Source organism: Marmota flaviventris, chromosome 2 (assembly GCF_047511675.1).
Source record: "Marmota flaviventris isolate mMarFla1 chromosome 2, mMarFla1.hap1, whole genome shotgun sequence".
In the NCBI taxonomy this organism is placed as follows: Eukaryota; Metazoa; Chordata; class Mammalia; order Rodentia; family Sciuridae; genus Marmota; species Marmota flaviventris.
The window spans coordinates 25,820,253-25,826,252 of record NC_092499.1 but is presented as its reverse complement, the minus strand read 5'-3'; the positions used below and the strand labels follow the sequence as shown (position 1 = coordinate 25,826,252).

The 6,000-nt window shown below is 48.0% G+C and overlaps 1 protein-coding gene across 4 annotated transcripts in view; it reads left to right on the top strand.

Moving 5' to 3' along the window:
* Positions 1-440: 440 nt before the first annotated feature.
* Adck1 (aarF domain containing kinase 1) overlaps positions 441-6,000 on the top strand; it is a 113,857-nt gene continuing 108,297 nt past the window's right edge. Inside the window, exons 1-2 of one of the 4 annotated variants that reach the window (XM_071607635.1) lie at positions 441-526; positions 3,751-4,040. The gene's annotated coding sequence lies outside the window, so the exon portion shown is untranslated. Of the gene's footprint in view, positions 527-831; positions 858-3,750; positions 4,041-5,741; positions 5,783-6,000 lie in introns of those variants that run through there. The other 3 variants (XM_071607636.1, XM_027931719.3, XM_071607637.1) reach the window with 3 other exon arrangements.

Sequence of the window (6,000 nt, the reverse complement as noted above, 5' to 3'; positions counted from 1 at the left end):
ATCCCAGAACCAAAACAGACATTGAAGCAATAGATGAAACATTTGAATCCCCGACAAAGGGAACAGCTCAGGAGGTATTAATTGAATGAATACATGTCTGATAAATGTCTCCAGCGTACATCTTATAAGTCAACATTCAGTAAATACAGGTCAATACGTGAGGGCCACAGGTACCCTGCATATTCTTAACATTCAGCAACTGTCAATGAATTTCTTCTTCACCTACTTGTTCCGATACCTTATTTAAAATCTACAAACCCACAAGGGCATCACTTGCATTCACTAAACGCAAATCTTGATAAAAGTTTTCCGTGAGAGCATCAGAGTCTCTGCCTCCAGGGACCGAGCGGTCTGGAGACAGAGGCGGCTCCTCGCTCCGCTGCCCGAGGCTCAAGCAACCGCGAACTACAAGTCCCGGCAGGCCGCGCGCGCCGGCTTCGCCCAGCGCAATCGGGGCGGCCGAGGGCACCGTTTCCAGCCAACTCCGGACCGCAAGGCTGCGGGGGGACGCCGGGCTCTGCCGGAGGTGAGTGGGGTCCCAGCGGCAGGCCGGTGCAGAGCCCGGGCGGACCAGGCCGTGCCTGGAGCGCGGGGGAGCCGGTGTGCACGCGCTCGGCGCGGTTCCGGCTTTGCTGGAGAGCAAGGAAGGAACCCCAGCCGGCGACCTTGTCACCCGGCGCGCGGCCACGTGCCTCGGGTAACTCGCAGTGTCCCGCCCCCCTCCGCGGTGACTCTCTCGCTTGGAGCTCCAGCGGGTATTAGTGGACTGTCCTTGAGTGGCACAGCCTTGCGTGCACCCGAGGAGGCGGAGCTGGAGGAGGGCCGCAGGTGGCTCAGCAGGAAGCCTTCACACCCAGGTGGCACTGGGCCCCGCGTCGAAGGCAGCTGGGGCTGGAGCCTGGTCTGGTTTCTAGCAGGGACGACCCCGACTTGCCAGCCTTGCACCTGGGCTTGCCACGTTCCCCTGTCCACTAATTATCACTAGGACCTTGCAGGGGCCCTGTGCTTTCGGATCGCGGGATAAATGTGTGCCAACACCCAGCAGGGTGTGGAGAGCAGCTTGTAGAAAACCCCAACTACAGTTCTGTCCTAGGGTTAAGTGGTGTTTATTTTCCACTAACTAGGAAGTCATTCAACAAGTATTTATGGATTCCCTTCGTGATGCCTGGTGCATAGCTGGTGCTCAAAAAATATTTGCTGAGTTGAACAAGCTGCTTGTTCTAGTACACCCTTTGCTCTCTCAGAGCAGACACACCTGCTTTCCGCTCTTGTGCTGTCACACGTTTTCTGTAAGCATTTTCTTGCCCTAGATATCTAGTAGAATCACCTGAAGGCCTTGTTACTGCACAAAGTTTTGGACTCTTTCCTCCCAGCTTCTGATTCTGGTACTGTAGATTGGGTACCAAGGATTTGCTTGTCTATCATGTGCCTAGGGGATGTCGATGCTGCTGGTCTGGGGACCATAGTGGTGTACCATTATTTTATAGGCAAAAGTCCTCTCTTCACATTTGGTTATGGGTCTTCTTGTCCTTGTTTGCCAGTTTTACTTTTTCTAGTTGTAGTAAACATTTGCATATTATTTTGGACATAGTATTTTATTAATCCTCCACCTTTCTTTATATACAGTTTTTTGTTTGTTTGTTAGTTACTGGGGTTTGAACCAGGAATGCTTTACCACTGAGCTACAACTTCAGCCCTTTTTATTTTATTTTTTTGAGACAGGGTCTTGCTAAGTTGCTGAGACCAGCCTGGAATTTGTGATCCTCCTGCCTCAGCCTCCCAGGTAGCTGGGAATACAGGCATGTGCCATCATGTCCCATGCCACCATACTGTGTACCAACATGCTGTGTTATGTGCAGATTTTCATGCCTTCCTACACTTGTGTCATTTTTCCTGGATTATATAATATTCTGTCTTACTGTCATTATTTGCTTGGTTATTACTCAACAGTCCTTGCAGATGTAAGATTTGATCTTTTCTGGGAGAGTGGCCTTTTACTCCTGTCTGATATATACTAATTTTCTTTCTTTTTTTTTTTTAATATTTATTTATTTATTTTTAGTTTTCGGTGGACACAACATCTTTGTTTGTATGTGGTGTTGAGGATCGAACCCGGGCCGCATGCATGCCAGGCGAGCGCGCTACTGCTTGAGCCACATCCCCAGCCCCTATACTCATTTTCTTGACAGAGAACGGACCTCTGAGAGAAGAATAGTGCTTGGTTTAGTTTTCTGTCTCCTTCTCTCCAACCAGGGCAGCTCACTGAATACTCTGGGTTTAGGTTCCTATGTCAGAGAGTCTCTGTGGTCCACCTCCAGGCTCAGCAAGCTGCTTGTTCTAGTCCATCCTTTGCTCTCTTAGTTAGAGCAGACACAGAAGTTAGAGCATTCCGGGTCTGGCTCATCAGCCAAATTTCTTCCCTTCCTTGTCTGTAGGCTGAGACTTTCACGGTCTGCACCTTGGAGTCTAGTTGTGGAAGTTGTGTGAGAGGTTGAAACACCGAGCACTGTCCCGGTCTTGCTGAAAGCACCCTCACTTCTCTTCTCTTCTCTGCTGCTTGCCTTTTGCACTTGGCTTTCCACTATTCACCCAAAGGTTCCCTTCCCAGGATGATCTGAATAGAAAATTTCTATTCCTTGCCTGGGTGAGATTTATTTTTCTTGACTGCTCTAGGACCTTGGCAACAGTCAGAGATTACTTTTTTTTTTTTTTGTAGTTGTAGATGGACTGTTGAGAGCCGCAGCCAACAACATGCCTTTATTTTTTTTTTTTTGTTTATTTTTATGTGGTGCTAAGGATTGAACCCAATGCCCTACAAGTGCAACGCAAGTGCTCTGCCACTGAGCCCCAGCCTCAGCCCAGGCATTCCTTTGTTTAACCAATATTGATTCAAGCAACTTCTGGGCATTAAACATGAGGAAAGGGGGTATGGTTAAAATTTTGATTTCTCTGTTGGACTTCGTAGTTCTCTAAAGGACATGGCAGACTGTAAACTCACTCAGGCCCATGACACCGTCCCTAGGCATTGACTCATTTGCTTTTTATTCATTTTACTGACCAAGTTCTTCTGAGGACCTGTCCACTTTTTCCAAGAGTATTTTTGTGTCTTTTCCAGTCTTGGGAACAGTTTAGGGAACAAAAACCTTATTTGTCTAATAGTCTTTCTAGGAAATGGGAGGAGGCTGTGGTTATATAGAGGATTAATGAAATTAGATCCCACAGTGCCTTTCTTCTGTGGCCATTCCCACTTGTGTGCTAAGCAAGGAGAGATGATTCCAGACCTGTACTCCTGGGATGTGGCATGGGGAGGGTCAGGAGATGAATGGTCTGTCATCCTAATGGGTTGGGAGGCTGAGGCAGGAGGATTACGAGTTTAAATCCAGTCTCAGCAACTTAGGGAGACCCTAAGCAACTTGATGAGACCCTGTCTATAAATAAAATACAAAAAAGGGGTGGGGTGTGGCTCAGTGGTTATGTGCCCCTGGGTTCTGCACCTGGGTTCCACCCCTGGTAAAGGAAGGAAGGAAGGAAGGAAGGAAGGAAGGGAGGGAGGAAGGAAGGAAGGAAGGAAGGAAGGAAGGGAGGAAGCAAGGAAGGAAAAGGCCTAGCTACTTATAGACCTCATGAATGGTAAGTGCTTGATTTTCTATTTAGTTCTATTTAGGATGGATATTTTGTTTGACCAAAACTTCCCACTGTGAACTTCCTGTTGCCTGATTTTATGACCCACAGGGTTTTTCCTTGGTCTAGGGAGATGGAGATCATTCTTACCATTGATTCGATGGTGAAGCAGCTAAGGCAACTTCGTGGACTGGAACACTCCTGGATCTTGACATGGGATTTCTAAGGCTCCAAACAGTGCCTTCCACATACCTGCCACCGTTTGGGCGTGGTGGAGGGTCAGAGATCATAGTCCTGCCCAAAGGGACTGTCACGTTTACTCGAGGACAGTAGAAAGAACCTTATTGTGCTTGGATTTCCACTATTCACCATGAGGCCCCCTTCCCAGGACGAACTGAGAATTTCTATTCCTTGCCTGGGTGAGATTTATTTTTCTTAACTGCTCTAGGACCTTGGCATCAGTCAGGGATTCCTTTGTTTAACCAATATTGATTCACACCTGAGGGTCCAGGTGACCTCTTAAAGAGGTCATGTGCCATAAAAAAGGAGAACTGAGCACCTGGAGTGGGAAGTCCCTCTCCAAGCTGTGAATAGGAGCTGAGCCACCTCTCTGTTCCTTGGTTTCCTCATTTATACCTGGGGATGATGATCCTTGTTACTGGGTTGTGTGTAATGTTTAATGAGTGTAAAGGGCTCTGTGAAGGTTAGTTCTTGCTAATAATATTATCTAGTGATCAGGATTTAGGCCCTTGGTGGCCTCAACCCCCTGCAAGTTATGTACTATTATCCAGAGCTAAGTCAGGTGAAAGTCAAAAAGGCAAATAAACAGAATTGGGCAGGTGATTCATTAGCAAAGGGTTTAATAATGAAAGGTGTTTTTCATTGACAGACATATTTCACACCTGACAGGTCTTTTAAAATACCCTCAGGGAAGCAGCTCATTTGCATGTTAAATACTCACCGACTCCTTATGGAAAACTCCAGCTCCAATCTATTTAGACACAGTTTGGCTCCTATATCATCTATTTTATGTATTTCAATTTCCACTTCTTTTATTACTGAGGACAGTTTCTTGGAAAGTGGGTCGTGGGAGTGGATGCTTTGCTGCCACTTCTTACCCTGAGGTGTCTCAAGGGTAGGGATGGCCTCTTGGAGGAGAGGGGTTCAGGTGAGTACGTCCTGGGCGGTGGTGCTGAGGGTGATGGGCAGGAATGGTTATCATACTGGCAGCCCAGGGTGTGTATTTTCACAGGGAAATCTGTCGTTACTGGCTCTGCTCAGGCCTCAAGGGGAATATTGACTCATTCATTCAATAAATGCTTTTGGAGCACTTACTACGTGCTGTGCCAGGGTGTGGCAAATTAATGTCTAAGGCCAGACGTTGCCATAGTCCTTACTTTACAAGTCCTCTGTGGTCGTCTGTGTGTGCTACAGTGCAGAGTTCAGTAGCTGCACTGAGATAGTATAGCCTGCACAGTCGGAAGTGATTATTGGATGGCTCTTTATGGGATCAAATGGCCAGCTTCTGTTCTAGGTAGAGAACAGGGAGTCTGAAAGCTCTGGGGCCACCACGTGCTGAGGACTGGTAAGGAGGACTGTAAGGAGGACTGCGTTTGAGGACTGGTAAGGAGGCAGTGCGCTTGGAGTGGAGCGAGTAAAGGGGAGTGGGAAGGGCTTCAGAGCCTAGAGGGAAGTGGGTGGCAGATCCTGTAAGGCCTTGTAGGCTGTGCTCACCCGAGGCCTTGGCTCTTCACGAGGTGGGAGCCATTGGGGCGGTTAGAGCGTGGAAGTAGACTAGCAGACCAGGGAATGACCCCCTCACTCGTTTCATTATTTATTAGCAGGCTTATTATTGTGCTCACCTCTCATATGCTCCTGAGGTCTGTCTTAGGAAGGTGGCCATAAACTCGAGCCCTTCTCTGATGGGGATCTGAGAGGTTTGGTGGTGGATGTTCGCAGTCTCCCTTTGACAGGGGTCTTTCTTTATTTTGGCAGATGGTCCAATACATGTGTCTGACCTGCTACCAGGTTTCCCTCTCGAAGGAAACATGTTTATATTGTGGCTCGTATGTGACCCGTGTCCAATTTATTCCTTCCAAGAGAGCCGATCTCTAGGAGAGTCCTGACCGGGCCAGAAGTTAGGTTCAGGTGTGTTGGTCAGGTAAGACACAGGGGAGGCAGCTCACTAAAACACAGGAAATAACAGAAGCCTTTTATTACTCACAGCTCCATAAGAAAAGAGGTGTCATGAAAGGGGAGAGCATGGAGCTCAACCAGCAGTGGATACAGGGGAGAGGCAGACAGACAGACAGACACCTGTGGGTCAAAGCCTTTGTTGGTGTGTGTTCAGAGTGCACCTCAGCAGGTTTGCCTTGGGGA